The sequence below is a fragment of the Aythya fuligula genome, chromosome 2, assembly GCF_009819795.1.
Source record: "Aythya fuligula isolate bAytFul2 chromosome 2, bAytFul2.pri, whole genome shotgun sequence".
Classification (NCBI taxonomy): domain Eukaryota; kingdom Metazoa; phylum Chordata; class Aves; order Anseriformes; family Anatidae; genus Aythya; species Aythya fuligula.
This window is the reverse complement of record NC_045560.1, coordinates 135,759,727-135,775,744: the sequence shown is the minus strand read 5'-3', so window position 1 is coordinate 135,775,744 and position 16,018 is coordinate 135,759,727.

Sequence of the window (16,018 nt, the reverse complement as noted above, 5' to 3'; positions counted from 1 at the left end):
TAAATCATAGAACCACAGACCCACAGAATGGTTTGGGTTGGAAGGGACCTTAAAGCCCACCCAGTCCCACCCCCTGCCATGGGCAGGGACACCTCCCACCAGCCCAGGTTGCCCAAAGCCCCATCCAGCCTGGCCTTGAGCACCTCCAGGGATGGGGCATCCACAGCTTCTCTGGGCAGCCTGTGCCAGGGCCTCACCACCCTCTGAGTGAAGAATTTCCTCCTAACATCTAATCTAAACCTCCTGTTAGTTTAATCCATTCCTCCTTGTCCTATCACTCCACTTCTGACAGTACCTCCCCAGCTCCTCAGCACTCCAGGTGAGGTCTCATGAGAGCAGAGCAGAGGGGGACAATCACCTCCCTCGCCCTGCTGGCCACTCTGCTTTTGGTGCAGCCCAGGATACGGCTGGCCTTCTGGGCTGCAAGTGCACGTTCCCAGCTCATGTTGAGCTTCTTATCCACCACCGCCCCCACATCCTTCTCCTCAGGGCTGCTCTCAGTCCATTCTCCTCCCAGCCTGTATTTGTGCTTGGGATTGCCCTGGCCCAGACACAGGACCTCACACTCGGCCTTGTTGAACCTCACGAGGCTCACACAGGCCCACCTCTCAGGCCTGCCCAGGTCCCTCTGGATGGCAGCCCTTCCCTCCAGCGTGTCACGGATGCACCACACAGCTTGGTGTCATCAGCAATCTTGCTGAGGGTGCACTCCATCCCACTGTCCATGTCACTGACAAAGATGTTAGATCGTTCTGGTCCCTGTAGTGATCCCTGAGGAACATCACTCATTACTGATCTCCACCTGGACACTGAGCCATTGACCACAGCTCTGAGTGCAACCATCCAGCCGGTTCCTTACCCACCGAGTGGTCTGTCCATCACATGTCTCTCCAATTTAGAGACAAGGATATCATGGGGGACAGTGTCAAGTGCTTTGCACAAGTCCAGGTAGATGATGTCAGTTGCTCTTCCCCTGCCCACCAATGCTGTAACCCTGTTGTAGACGGCCACCACATTTGTGAGGCACAACCTGCCCTTAGTGAAGCCATGCTGTCTGTCACCAACCACCTCCTTATTTTCCATGTGCCTTCACATAGTTTCCAGAAGGATCTGCTCCGTGATCTTGCCAGGCACAGAGGTGAGACTGACTGGCCAACAGACAGTTCCCTGGGTCTTCCTTTTTTTCCCCTTTTTAAAAATGAGGGTTATTTTTTCTCTTCTTCCAGTCAGAGGGGACTTCACTGGACTGCCACAACTTCTCAAATATGATGGTGGACCTCCAGGATTTACCTTTCATTCAGACCAAGTTAATTTTCCCTGAAAATGTCATTAAGCAATTCTTGTAAGCAAAGGTTGTGTAATTTAGACTCTCATAATGTCCAATACAAAACATATATAGGACATTGCCCAGGTTGTGAAAAGATGGCAGGTCTTATAAAGAAAATAGTAAAAAGCCTAGATTCAGAAATGCCAAAAGGTTGTTTTGTGTATAGGAAAGCAATGTGGAGCATGGGAGATGCTACACAGCATCTGACTAATGGCAGTGAGAATCTTCCAAATACCTGCATCTTGCGGTTCATCAGCCATTAGCCACGGATAACGTTTTGATGAAGAGTAGGTTTTAAAAGATTGTGTCAGCTTAAACTCTCGTCAGGTTCTTTGGTAGGTCAATAGACAGAAGTAAATATGATCTCCATTGGCCTGTGAAGTTAGGACTATTTCTGTAGTTACAAAGTCAGTGTCAGTGTCTGAAGCATTGAGGTGCTTTTAACTAGAGCACAAATATATATTAAAACATGAAATTAGAACTTGTTTATTTTGCTGGTAGTGAGTATCATCTAAATTTAGCCTAGTTACACCATAGGTGAGTGATCTCTCTCACATTTTTTCACTTCCTTCCTTCCTTCTTATAGGAGAAAGAGGTGAAGGAGAAGCTGTAGCAGAGAATGTAGTAACAAGCAGGGCTGAGTGGCATGCTGTGAAAAGCTGCATGTAGAAAAGTTTTGTGGAGACATTTTCTTCAGGCAAGAAATAAGTATTGTTTTGTGGGTGGGGTATTTTTTGATTTGTTAGTTTGCGTTGGTTTGTTTAGTTCTGAACTGAAGCGGACACACCTAAATAGAAGAGATAAAAATGGTGTGCTGCAGGAGGAAGTTCAAATGACTGCAAAACATTTGCCAACAGGAAGGACAAAACCTCATATGGATGGGAGGTGTCCCCTCCTGGAGACTTGCGGGATGACTTACCTGCAGTCCCAGGGGTCTGGCCCAGAAAATGGGGGTGAATCCACCCCCATCCTCTGCCCTCTGTCACTTCCACAATGAGACGCTGAGCTGCACAGTGAAGCAACGTGCAGGGGAGAGGAACTACATCCTCAGAGAGAATTGGTTTGTTTGCACGAGGATGCTGTGCTAAAAGGACATTTGAGTTGAACACGACTCGCTTCAGCTTGGGGGTTTTCCTCTAAAAAGTGTGAGACGGGCTCCTTGCAGTTTAAAGCTGTTTCCCAGTGATAAGTTTTAGGTATGAGCTACATTCATTCAGGGCTGCTAAAATCCTGTTAGCCAGTGGTTTATAACTGTTATTCTAATATAGGCAAATGAACTTGAAGTTCTTCATGAGAGTTTAGTGAAACTGAAACCCTTACAACCTTGGAGCTTGCACTAAAGAACAGGGAGGCAGAGAGGAGGAAGACATTTTAATCTTGGTCAGACAAACGCATAATATTCTTGCCCCAAGTACCCTAAATACATCTATTTTCAAATGTGGTTGTCTACAGAGAGGGAAAAAATGCTAACTAGGTGGTAGGAGAGTCATAAAGTGTCTACTGAATTTTTCAATCTCTATTTAAATACGAGCAATATGGCCTTACTACAAGATAATTAAATGTACATGGTAGTAATTAAATTCAGTCTTTCGGCTAAGGCAGAGAAGCTTTGGGATAGTCAGCACTCTGCCTGCTCGGAGGACTCTCCTGACTGTGCTGATGTAAACAGCATTCACAGGAAGGGGGAAGCAGCTAGCCCAGACAGGAAGATTGAATTTAGTATCAAACTCCTTATCTTGGCAGAGCGGGCTGCTCAGGATGCCGGTAAGAAGAAGCATGTAGATAGCTTCAGCAGAGCAAACTGATGTGAGTGCTGCCTGTGATAGCTGCTTGCCCCTTCCTGTGAAGACCTTCACATCAATGTAATCAGGGTATGATCTTGCGCATGCAGAAGGATTTAGGAAGAGATTATATCCAGAGGCTGGTTATCCAAAATAATGCTTACCATGGTGTATTACTGTCTCCTGGAAGTGACATGTTACTCTCACTTGCAGGAAGAGATTGACTTGGACACTGAAGTAGGAGGGCGTGTGTCTTTTAAAAATAAAAGCTTCTTCATAGTAAGAGTCATTATTAGTCTTATTACCCCTACAGAAATATGAGCCTTTCCTGAATCCTAATGCTATTCCACACTGCAATATCTGGTTTAATTTTTAGATGAGGGGTTTTGTAACAGAGCTGTCACGGACCAGTTCCAACACTTTGGGGGTAAAAGCTGTTGCAGCATTGGTTCACATGCTTTGAATCAGTGAAACATGTGGTTTACAAATGTAAGATACAAATATTTTTTGTGGTGTAATCATTTACTCGTTTACTCATTAACATATGATGGCCGTTTCTCTCTGGTTTCTGTGGATATCTTGGGAAATTCATCTGCCCTGAGCCTACAGCACAGGGAGGCACCCTACAGTCAATACATGTTCCTCAGTGGCTGAAATGAAGAGTTAACAGAAAATTGTACCATCCTCTGCATTGATTTTCTATGAATGATGGCTTTTGTTCCTCCCTTCTTCCCCAAAGTATACTGCAAAGTCATTTCAGATTTTCTCAAAACTTTATTCAAGCTAAAATTGAGAACTGGAACCACTTTAAAGCAGTCTTTCAGTTGCATCTTCCTACATATGTCTGAAACACCTTTTTTCACTTTTTTTTTTTCCATGCGAGATATATATTTAGTTCAATTCCAGTAAGGAGGGCTGGAAACAATTAAACTATGAAAAATGAGAGTGGTATAAAAGAATCTAACAATGTTTCTGAAGAGCAATAAAACATATCTGTCCGGGGTAATTGCGAAGAGAACATTCTGGAACTGAATTACTGAGATCATTTAAGCCAAGAAGATACGGGGGTCCATCTGTTCAGCAGACCGGGGGTGGGTGCAGCACATCCCCTGCCTGGCGAGCCCGGGAGGATTCGCTGACACAGCTGGCAGCAGTCGGAGCGCCCGCGGTACCCAGCCAGGTGCTGCACGCCAGGGCTGCTGCTGTAAGCGAAAATCCTCCGTCGCTCTGTTTTTGCAAAAGATTGCTTTTCCCCCTGCAGTATATTGGAAATCGCTCCCAAAGCCTGGGGAGTATTAGTTCTTTGTAAAGGATATGTTTGTAAAGTGGATAATTTCCAGATGTCAAACGGTTTCTCAGACCTTACAATAACAATTTGCTACCGAGGGTTCCCGGCCAGCTCCAGGCATTCGGTTACCCGGGGTATTTTCAGGATCCATCATAAGACAAACGACACCTTTAAATAGGGGAAAAACAAACAGCCTCGTAGCAGGACAGCAGGAGCACCTCATCAGGCCTGCTCCAGCACATTCTCACTTCATTGTCCGATACCTGACAGGCCATAAAGGAACGGAGCAGCCACTTTCCTTTGCTCTCAGATGCTGCCAGTTGCTCACGTTTCCTGTTCTGCTATTTTAGGGACCAAGGCCTGAAAATGGGGGTTCATTAGCTGGTCTGAAATGACACGTTTTCCTATCTTCCTACAGCCGTGACCAAATGAGCTGCATAAAAGCGGCCCTGGAAGGCGTCACCGAGGGCAGGCCTCACGCTCTGCTGGGCCCGGTGCAGGTGGCACGGCTGCCACCAGAGCTCTCCCTCTGGTCTGAGGGGCTGCTGGGCACAGTCTGTGGCCAACGAAGTGCAGTGAGGGTTTCTGTGCCCACGAGGAGCAGGAGGAACATCCCTCTCTCCCTGCCACCTGAAGGCTGGGGCTGTAGGCTACCCGAGAACAGACTCTGGGGGAGAAAACAGGAGGATCTCCATAGGCTGAGTGCTCCCAGTCCCTCTCTGCTCTTATAAACAGTCTCCCTTTAACTGGGCACATTCACATTTTAACCATTTTGAAATAAAACATCGCTTCCCACACTTTCTTCTTCTTTCCTGTTTGCTGTTTTCTTCACAGACTTGAAGCTATGTGAAGCTACTTCCTTCCAAAAAAAAACAAAATCTTATCTCAGTCTGGGAAAAGCTCAGGGCACGCTTGCAATGCAAACTTCAAGGCAGTAAATTTAGCTTCTCGGTGAATCTCAACAACTTGACTGTTGTGTTTTACAGCCATCCCACTCAGCCTCTGATGGAGAAGGAGCCTGCTGCTCTTGGAGTGCAGTCTTCTGCTGCGGGCCCTGATCAGCTTTGGGCCCCAGGAGGTCACAGACCACATCTGAGGGGCCCAGGAAGAGTAACTAAGCAAAGCAAGCCTGTTGTCAGCAGCCTTCAATTTGCTTTGCAGGAATCTGTACTGGGGAAAAAAAAAAAAAAATAAGTAAGAGTTTGCAGATTGAAAGCAAGGTCTGCAAGCAAGGCCACAAGCTTGGCAGCAACAGCTGCTGTGGCTTTCAAAATCCAGAGGCAAATTCCTACTGAAATGCAAAGATGTTTGCAGGGAAATCTTTTCACTGTAATGTACTCTGACTCAGCACCAGTACGTACATTATGGCTCATTATCATACTCGCGTTACAAACATCCTCACTCAAGTCCCTGCCATCCAGCGAGGTGCGGATGAGCGCTGAGCTCGCCCCGAGCATCCCTGCCTATCCCTCTGCCATCCTGCCAGCCACTGGCCTCACATTTCCTTTCATGCACCATGACCTGGACCCAAATGCAAAGGAACAGGCTCCCAACAGGAGCTTTTATTTTTTAAAAGGTTTAAAAATTCAGTGAGTAGCCACTTGCATCGCTTGAAGTGTCTAAAAGAAAGATGATCTCTCTGTTAACTGCCAGCTCTTATAAAACCCTACAGATCATATTTGTGAGGAAAGCACAGCAAGATAAAGAAAATAAAAAAGTAGAATAAGCTACAGACTTAAATAACTGTGAATAAAATGTGGTCCTGGCCCAGAGATTTTTACGTCTTACAACATTGAGAAATTGTCTCCATTTGATTCATGAAATAAATCAATACGATGACACCAGGAATGTAATAGTTGCGACAGCAGCTGCTGCTAAAATAAGGTCTGCAGGCACCGAAACATCCCCGGGCAGCACAGTCTGAAGTGTGGTTATGCAATGGGGATAAGCACAGCATTTCTTTGGAGCATTAACCTGAATTAAAGGATGAAACGGCTGGGCAGGGATCAAGTGACCCCCCCCTGGTCGCTGCGGAGGGCTCGGTAAGTGCTGGATGACGCTCGACGATGATGCTGATGCTCAGTAACAGCAAGACGAGCACTGAAATGTGGTAACTCACCGAGGAGCACAGCAGTGCCTGCACAAGAGGTTTCTCCTGCAGCACCAAGCACTTTCCAGCTGGGGGAAGCTTTAGGGGCAGATGCAAAACCAGTTTCTTGGCACTGTGCAGCTGCAACTGAAAATGGAGGTATCCCTGTGCATCATTAATAAGTGTACATTTTGGATCCAAGGGAAGAGTGGAAGTCAGAGGACTCACCCACTAGATGAGGATTTTAAGGCTCCCAAGTGTTTGCTCACTGCTTACTTGCTTTAAGCACCCCACGGGCCTCACTGGCTGCCTGTGATGCTGACATTGATACAGCTCAATGTTTTTGGTGACTTTCATGGTTATAACTTGTGGGTGGGAGGAACAGAGCTGCACACGTGCACACCCTCCACCACCAGCACTGCTGGTAGCTCCCTGGGGACTTCTGCTCTCAAAAACAGCCTCCTCTTGCAGCAGAGTAAGCCATGAGATAAACGGTGTTAGCCTCTAATTGCACACCCATGAAATCTTCCTTTGCCACTGATTAAAGGCAAAATAAAGACATTTGGCTGGTGCATTCCTCTAAACTGATCCTGCAACTGAGCCCTGCAACATCCTATAACCAAATCCTATAACTAGGCAAAGTGTGCTGGCTCTAGGACAGCTTCCCACTAGGACCAGTTTGGTGTTTTGCAGCCTGCTGGTTACATCAAACCAGCTGGGGTGGTTTTGCATCATCCCTTTAAGCTCTGTCTAGGGTTAGGAAGCCAGAAATTAGAGCAGTCTCCCAGACTTTGATACAATCCAAGGGAAACCAGTTTAAAAATGATACCTCAACAGCTTATCTAACTGCAGAATTGCATTAGTTCAACACAAGCAATTAAATTCATTTAATCTTTTGCAAAATACTGTACACGTATTCTCACTGGCATTTTAAGCAGGTTTACTTCATAACTGCCTCTGAAATTGCTTGCTCCAGTGACTTTTGATGTGTGCTTCCTACACCCCCAGACAGGTCACAAGAAACAACCGAGGGATTCTGTCACCCCCCAAAAATGATGTCGGGTCCCTCTTTCTAGTTACGAAATGTGACATGCCGGATCCTCCCTAAGGCAAATTCTGGGGCAGTGACACACCACGGGGGGGAGGAAGGCTGACTTTCATTTTTTTTAAACCACATTTTCAAAACTACTGAAATATTGCATACCTTGTTGGCTGCCAGGTTGGCAGAAGCACTGCAAGCAAAGCTGCTCTCCTTGAAGTGCCTAGCATTTAGAAATGACTAAAGAGGCATTACAGGCATCTTCTGTGTACTTAAACATCCCTTCATGTACTGCATACTCACCACTTTTCCAGTGTCACAAAGCTTTTTTTAGGAGCTGTTTTTTGCAGAGGGAAAAAAAAAAAAAGCAGCATAAATGGTCAAATAGACTGGTGTTGTCTTTAGCTCCTTGTAAATTCTGGGTGTTCAACTAAATGTTTTACAGCCAACACCTCAAGATACATCAGTTACAGCTGAACCAATTGATATGCTAACTGTAGATAAGGAATGCAGGAAAATGAGATGGAAAAGTCTATCAGGAAGGAGAAACTTAGGTGGGGTTGTCCATAAATGTCCTTTTAACCAACTGGTATTTAGGTAGCTCATACAAGAGAGACGCTGGAGTAAGGAGCACACCTATTTCTGCAGCTGTTTTATGTCTGTGCAAAGCGTGGTTAAAATTTGCAGGCTTTTTTTTTTCCATGCAGACAAATTAGGGAGGATTCATCCTGGCTTTGCCTCCTGTCCCAGAAGTGATGCTGTTCCTCTTGGCTCAGGGCTGCATCTCTCCTGCCTTCAGTTCCTCCCTCTGGACGGTGACTTCTCCACGAGTCCTGTAGCCACGTGGCCAGCCCAGGGAGGTCCTCACTAAATCTGACCAATGGCCTTGCCAAAGTGGACAAGCAGGTCATACACTTGTCTCAGCCTGGTTTCATTCCTACTTTTTTTTTTTTTTTAGGAAACGCCTATCAGCAAGCAAGACAAAACAATAATTCCTTTGTTTGTCTTCTCCATTCAAGAAGACTTTAAAAAAGCAGTTTCTGTGGCTTCAGCCTGAAACCTGTCTGAGGCATCTTCCGACCGCAGCTCCTGAAACTGCAGGTGTGTGCCACCGGCGGCTGGCACGGAGACATTTGCTGGTGGGCACAAAGGGAAGGCACGATGTTGTGCTCAGGCTCCTGTCTTCGGGTGAGCGAGGACGTGGCCAGCAAAAGGCCTTCCTCTGAGCTTGCAGGACGGAGATCTGGGTGCTACGCTGGAGCATAACAAGGTTTTGTGCTTCTTATTTTGCACTGTGTACTTTATTGAACCACTGTACAGCTTGGTGTTGCCGTGCTTTGCTGGTAATGCCACTTGGAATAGGGGTAATGCTGCACTTGGAGAGGAGAGGTGAAATTCTCAGATGTGCCTTTGACTGATGCCCAAAGTGAATTTGGACCAGAGACACCCAAACAAGACAAATCACAGCCTGGCCCCAGCATCTCACATGCCTGGCTCGATGGCCGTGGTATTTAAAATGAAGGCAGCCTTCTTGCTGAGGGCACAGGATCTTCCTTGTGACCCAGCAGTGTCCCTCGCCTTCAGGTCTGGCTGAACACGAGCTCCAGCCAGCCCACGCGGTGCCAATTAGCGCTAATCAGCGCTCGCTCCCGCATCCGTTCCCGCCTGGCCCTCTCACAACAGGCTGAAACGAATGAGTAATATTTAAATGGAGAGAGTGTTTGTGATTCCCAGTCATTTCCCTCGGAGCAAGCAGGTTAACCAGCACTAACCCACCGGGCTCCCTGTAATTCAGCTTGCCAATGCCTGTTTACGGCTGCTCTGCTCCTCCCTAAGGCAGAAGTGGTTGATCCCCTCAGCCCAGGCCCCTTGGCAGGAGCGAGGACACGGCCTGGGCAGGGCAGGGTGGCTGTGACTCAGCCCTAAGCACCCCAAGCAGGTTTTCTGGCTCATCCAGGAGGGAGCTGGTGGTGCACAACCCGCCCGACGCCGCGCGGCCCCCGCGGATCCAACAGCGCCCAGCGCCCGCCAGTGTTTTCGCAGGGCTGGCCCCAAACCCAAGCACACGCCTCAGGGACTGGGTGACGGCAGGAGCGTGTCCCTATTCCAAATCCTGGCAGGCAGCCATGCAAAACAGGCCGCAGGCACCCCGGGGGGTGCTGTGAGGCTGGTGTTTGGCCAGGCCCTGAAAATCCTGTGCGCCCGGCCGCCTGCCCGTGGTGGCTAAGTCAGACCCGGGTGTTAGGAGCAGTGGTTTGGTTCCCTGCGTGCTTTGTCACACCACCAGAAACCATGTCCTGATTTTAAAAATCAATCAATCGAGAAGGATTTTGGGGGGATAGAGGCTTTTGGGGACATGGCAGGAACACAGCAGGGAATGCCCCAGCCCTGGCCCCAGAGGAGCAGCAGACCCTTCCCTTCACTAAAATAAACAAGCAGAAAGTGCTCCTTGATGGATCCACTTCAGCCTCCCCCCCAGACAGCATTTTTATTAGTCAATCACTACTAATTTTTACATCATCACTCTACAAAACTATGGCTTTGTTTCCACCTCCCCTGGGGAGAGACGCCCCCCACCACGAGTAACATCCAGCAGCCCCAGGGGCAGCCCAGTCGAATCACATCTCAGATCCTGGTTCTTCATTGCTGTTTGCCTATTTTATCTTCATGTTCCCCAATCTATCCTCCCTTCCTCTTTCTGGTCTTGCTTCCAGGCCTGTCTCTCCGTGCATGTCATTGCTTTTTTACCTCTGCAGCCCCTTCCCTGGCTGTCATCCCCTCACTTTTTTGCAGCTTTTCATCTCAGCACTGTAGCATCTCATCACCCCTAAACATGCTCACTGGCTGCTGGCACTGGGCAGCACAGGTGATGCACCCTTGCCCCCCAAAAAACATTTTGTCACAGGCTCTCGGCTCTTCCCTGCTTGCATAGGAGCAGGCAGCAGCAAAAAAAATTAAAATAAAAATAAAATCCTGAGCCTCCCCTGAGGCAGCTCATGCCCCCCAGAGCTGGTACTGAGAGATGTTCTTAAATTATTAATCACGAGGGGCCTGCCTTGCTTAAAAGGTTTGTGCTTTCAGGCCATTATGCCATTTACTGTGGAAGCCAAGGGAGGGATTGATGCAAGGAGGAGAAGTAGAGGTGAGGAGAGCGTGGAGATGCACTCAGGACATCAGGATTCAGCTTTGGAAAGGGTTTCAAGGCCATCAGCTACACCAGGACAGGCACCAAAGCTGCCAAACAGCAAATAAAAAGCAGGAGCACGGCAGCAACTTTCACAGAGCAGCCATCTCCCAGCCACTCCGAGATCAGAAGTCAGCACTTAAAAAGCGAGCATTTGCATATAATGCAAAGAGCACCAGGGCTCTTCACTTCTTTTGCAGGCTGGGAGCCTTTAGGGTTCATGTTTTCAGTTTTCCTCCCAAGCCACCTGCTGCATAATGAAACCTGACGTTACTGCGGGGCGGTGGAGCTGTAGAAAAAGGCCTGGTGCATCCAGAGCCAGCTGTTTCCATTGCCCTCTGCAGCCTCTGCACAACAAAAACGTCCCCTGGTGTATTTGCCAAAACCAGGGGGCGCACAGGCAGGGCTCTAGGGGAGCTTGGAGCAAGATTTTGGCCATGAAAAGAGCAGCAGGACCAGGGGTTCCCTGCTGCCAGGCTCCCCTGCTCTCTGTGCCCGCTCGGTTTGAATCATGAGCCTGCTCTCCGATTTCCTTCTGCGATAAGGCTTTTGATAAACTAAGCGTGTACACAACAGAGCAAACGTTCAGCCACCTCAGAGCGCGGCTGCAGATCAAGTGGCTGCTGTATCTTCAGATCTTTCTTCTCTCCCTCTTAAAAACAAAAGCCCACACATGCAGCCTGCAGGGGAGAAGATTGCTCGCTTAGCACTTCCCTCACATCATCAGATAAATAATCAAGTACCAGTTCTGCATGTTACGCAGAGCAGAAGAGTCAAGTCGCTTCACAGCATGCTGCAGTAACGCCATGGCAAAGAGCTGGATGCCTGCCGCAGCCTGGCTCCTCTCCCACGCTGGGTTTTGGGCTCCATCCTACAACTGCACACATTGGTGTGGTGGCACGGCTGCCGTGAGCCATCCCTGGCCAGAGAAAAACTGTGGAGAAATCACAAAGCACAGGCTCAGAGCGGGAGAAGAGAGGTGATTCAAGACTTCTTTCCTGGCTCTGGATCCTGGACAAGCAGGTGACACCCTCGCGTGGGACCTATCCAGGTCAATACCACCAAGAAGCTGATGTCCACACATCTCTATAAACCACCACCCCTTCCCCACGTGCACATCCAAGCACAGCCCTCGCACCTTAACCACGGGCGGCGATGCTCTCGGTCATGGGAGAGCAAACAGGGCCTGCTGGGGTGGTTTTATCCAGCTGAGCGCCACCACAACCACTCTCACACACCCCCTCCTCAAAGGGATAGGGGGAGAAAATATGATGGAAAGGGCTCTCCATGGGCCGCAGCCTCCTCCAGGCCACATCCACCTGCTCCACCGGGGGCTGCACTGCCAGCAGGCCGAGGGTAGCCCCAAACATCCTTCTTCACACCGCTGCTCCCTCCCCCATGGCTTTCTGCAGCTCCAGCACAGGCACTTACATGGATCACAGCAGGAAAATCCCACCCACAGTGCTACTTCACATTTTAAACAAAACCTTGGTCTGGCTACCAGGCACCAGCAAAACACGCCTGCAATTCTACTTCGGCATCTGCGTGCATCAACAGAGCTGCGGTTGCTTAGCCACTGACAGGAGTTTGCTCTGAACTGTCACTGGGTGCACACACCATGTTTTCCCTTATCCCAGCACCCAAAAATTCAGCTCTTAACATCCAGATCTGCAGCTCTGGGCATCCAGAGCCCCAGCACAGCATGGGTGGGACAGGCTCCCGCTGGCTGCAGGGAGGAGCAGGCCACAGCTCCAAACCCTGCCCCGAACCAGTCGCTCCTCTGTGACTCACCTCCCTACACCTTTATCTGTTTTTGTTTTATTTTTTTCCTTTCAGGTTTGGTGCAGAAGGCAGGTCTGGACATCTCCAGAGAGCCAAGCAACAAAGGAGCCCTTATCTCAGCGGGGACGTGCAGCAGTTTCTGTAATAGGCAGGGTGGTGCCTGGCGGAGGCACTGCAAACCGCATGCTCTCCCTCCACGGTAAACACGGGGTGACTTCACACCAAACCAAGCTCCTGCCCGGTTTGGTGGGAGCCTACATGCCCGGAGAGCAGCTGGCACACGGCAGGACCAAGAAAGTCAACAACCGCAGCGGGCAGAGCGTTTTTCTGCTTCAAGCGCTTTGGGCATCGAAGACAAGCAGGCCCGGTACAGCACAGGGTGCTCGCTTTCTCCTGCGGTGAGCAGTGGGTGTGAGATTTTGGCAGGAGGTGGACCCAAAGCAGGGCGATGCACAGCGGGCGGTGTGTCATCCGGGGTGACACCACCACAGGCACGTCAGCCCACGCCGGGACGTTTGGTGCAGGAGCGATGGGCAGCAGCAAACGAAACCATCGCGCCGTGCTGGCAAGCCGAATCCAACCCACGTCAGCACTTCTGCTAGGAAGCAGAAAAAGCGTTTAGGAGGTTGGATGATAGATCTCCTACCTCGCACCTACATAGGGGTGGGAACGCCTGAGAGCAAAGGGATGACAACAGAAGAAGGGAACATCTCGTGTGAAACATCTGGGTGAGAATAAAATACCAGCAACTCTCAGATTCTTCTTCCTCTATTTCCCCCAAATCATAAATATTTAAGCTTTCCCTTTCTTCTTTGTGGGGAGGCTGGGAAACAAAAAGAATCAAGTTGCCAAAAGTAAAATAGCACCTTGTTGGGTCGGATGGGGCTTTGAGCAACCTGATCTGGTGGGAGGTGTCCCTGCCAGTGGCAGGGGGCTTGGAGCCAGATGATACTCAAGGGTCCCTTCCAACACAAACCGTTCTGTGATTCCGTACAGGTTCTGTGCCCCGAGCTCTCCTCCAGCCTCCTGCAGAGCTACAACAAACGGCACCCACCACCACACCGGCAGGTGCAGAAGCCTGGCACACCGGTCATCTGTACACCAGCACCGAGATGCTTGTACAAGCAGGAGGATAAGTAAGGACGCCTCCGACACAGCCTCCTAACACAGAGACTGCCAGCTAGCACCCAATCCAGCACAGAAACTGCAGATAAAGCCCCGCAGGCAGCAGCGTTGGTGTCAGGAGCTTGCTGCTGGGCCCCACCTACCAGACCAAAACCAGGCGGCGCGCACGAGACGTGCCGATGCTCGCCGCTACAAGCAGGTTGCAGTCTCTGTGCGTGCTTTACCACGTAGTTCCCAAATTCACCCAAACCATAAGCACAGTTCCCTTCCCATTCCTGTCTATGGGATCCCACAGCTGGAAGGACTGGAAGGTGCCTGTCTTAACTACATTAAAAAAAAAAAAAAAAAAAAAAAGTCTCTGGTATTTGTAACCTCTAAGGATCCCCCTGCACCTGAGCAGGACCATTTGTTTTGTGTGCTGACCAGCTGCAGCAGTAACTGCTGGTCATGGAACCACCTAGGTTGGAAGAAACCTTCGAGATCATCATGTCCAAGCACCAGCCTGCCCTACCAACCCCATCACTAAACCACATCCCTCAGTGCCACGTCCACACTTCCTTCCCAAGTCGCTCCTGTCCCTGAAAACGAAGGGTGACAGCAACACCACACTCGTGCTGCTCAAGACGTGGTATCTCAACCCATCCAAGTCCTGACCCCACCAGCTTCCACCACCCAACCTGTGGGGACTGCTTCGTTAGGCACAAGCAAGCCTCATTTGAATCGCATCAGATATTTCATGAAACAAGTAAAATGTTTTGGTTTAGGTTCGGTTTGCTCTTGTCAGATTTACCACATCCAGCTTCCACGGTGCTAGATGATAAACTCAGCATTTCACATGCTATGTGCATCCAGAAGCAAGTTCCCTGGTAGGGGGCAACTCTTCTCTGCTTCCAGAGGACTTGCACAAGAACTCATACACCACTAAAAGCTGAAAATGAACTACATTCACAATGTACTCTTTGAGGCTTCCCTCCGTGCACGCAGGCCTGTTTCAATTCTGCTGAACCACAGACCTCGGTTTTGTGTAAAAGCCAGGTGTTGGTTCTGCTAACCTTTAGGATCCCTCTGCCCAAAATACCACAGGATATATAACAAAGGTCATGTCAGATGCACACGATGAGTACCACTAGTACAGACTTTAAAAAAAAAAAACATGGTTTTTATTAGCAACTTTAGCTCTGGAAGAAGAGCCTGAGAGAAGACCACAGCCCCTCTACAGCCCATTCTCGCTGGAGCTGGTTGCCTTTCCTTTTACAGTAAACCCCACAGCACTTTGCATGCTCACGACGGACCAAAAGACCAGGTCTGTCCTTCCAGACAGCGTTAATTTCCTCGTGCCTTCATTTCCTCAGCGCAGCAATTAGCTCTGCTGTCATCCCCGCTCCTGGCACGCCCACAGCCCCGAGCTCCCGCAGGCATCCTACCAGCAGGACGGCATTCACATCGCCCTGTCAGACAGGAGAGGCAGGCTCAGCCCTCCCTTACTCCTTATCTTCCTGATAAGGACGAAGCCGGCCAGGTGGATTAGGCAGTGGCTCTGTTTCGCATTCAGACCCGCAGAAGGAGGTGCCCCGGCTCGTGGGGGAGCTGCCACTGAAGACGGCACGGGACTATAGCACACGTGCACCAAAGGAGCCACCCATCCCTCCAAAAACCAGCAGGTCCCCGTCCTACACAGCCCTCTGGGAGATCGCTGGTAACTCACAGGCCCATTACAGCCCCACAGGTCACAAGTGCTCGGCAGCAGCACCGACGTGCGTGGCACGCAGCTGGCAACACCCCGATTCTAGGGATTACATCTGCATGCAGACAACAGCCTTTGAAGAGAAAAATCTAAATAGTTAAGTCTAGCCAGAAGCTAAATTACAAGGCAGGCATTCACACCTGTAACGAAGCTGACCACATCTATCAACTATTCATCAGCAGAAAAAGACTACCTAGGAAAGGTCAGCGGATGCTCTTGCCTGTTTGACGAGGCTTAAGCCCTGGAGTTTGTATCTCAAAACATGCCTGAATGCAGGCTGGGGGCATCACCTGGTGTAAAAGACTCTCCAAAAGCTTATTTGAGATTTGTTCTTGCCATTTAGACCCTGCACAACTGAGAATGACCTCAGCATTGATGAGGCCACACCTGGAGGACTGTGTCCAGTACAAGAGAGACCTGGGCCTACTGGAGAGAGTGCAGCAAAGGGCCGTGAAGATGCTGGAGGGCCTGGAGCAGCTCTCCTAGAAGGAAAGGGGCTGGGACTGTTCAGCCTGGAGAAGAGGAGGCCCAGGGGATCTCATCACTGTCTGTACATCCCTGAGGGGAGGGAGCAGGGAGGACGGAGCCAGGCTGTGTGCAGTGGTGCCCAGTGCCAGGACAGGAGGCCCTGGGCACAACCTGGCCCCCAGGAGGCTCCC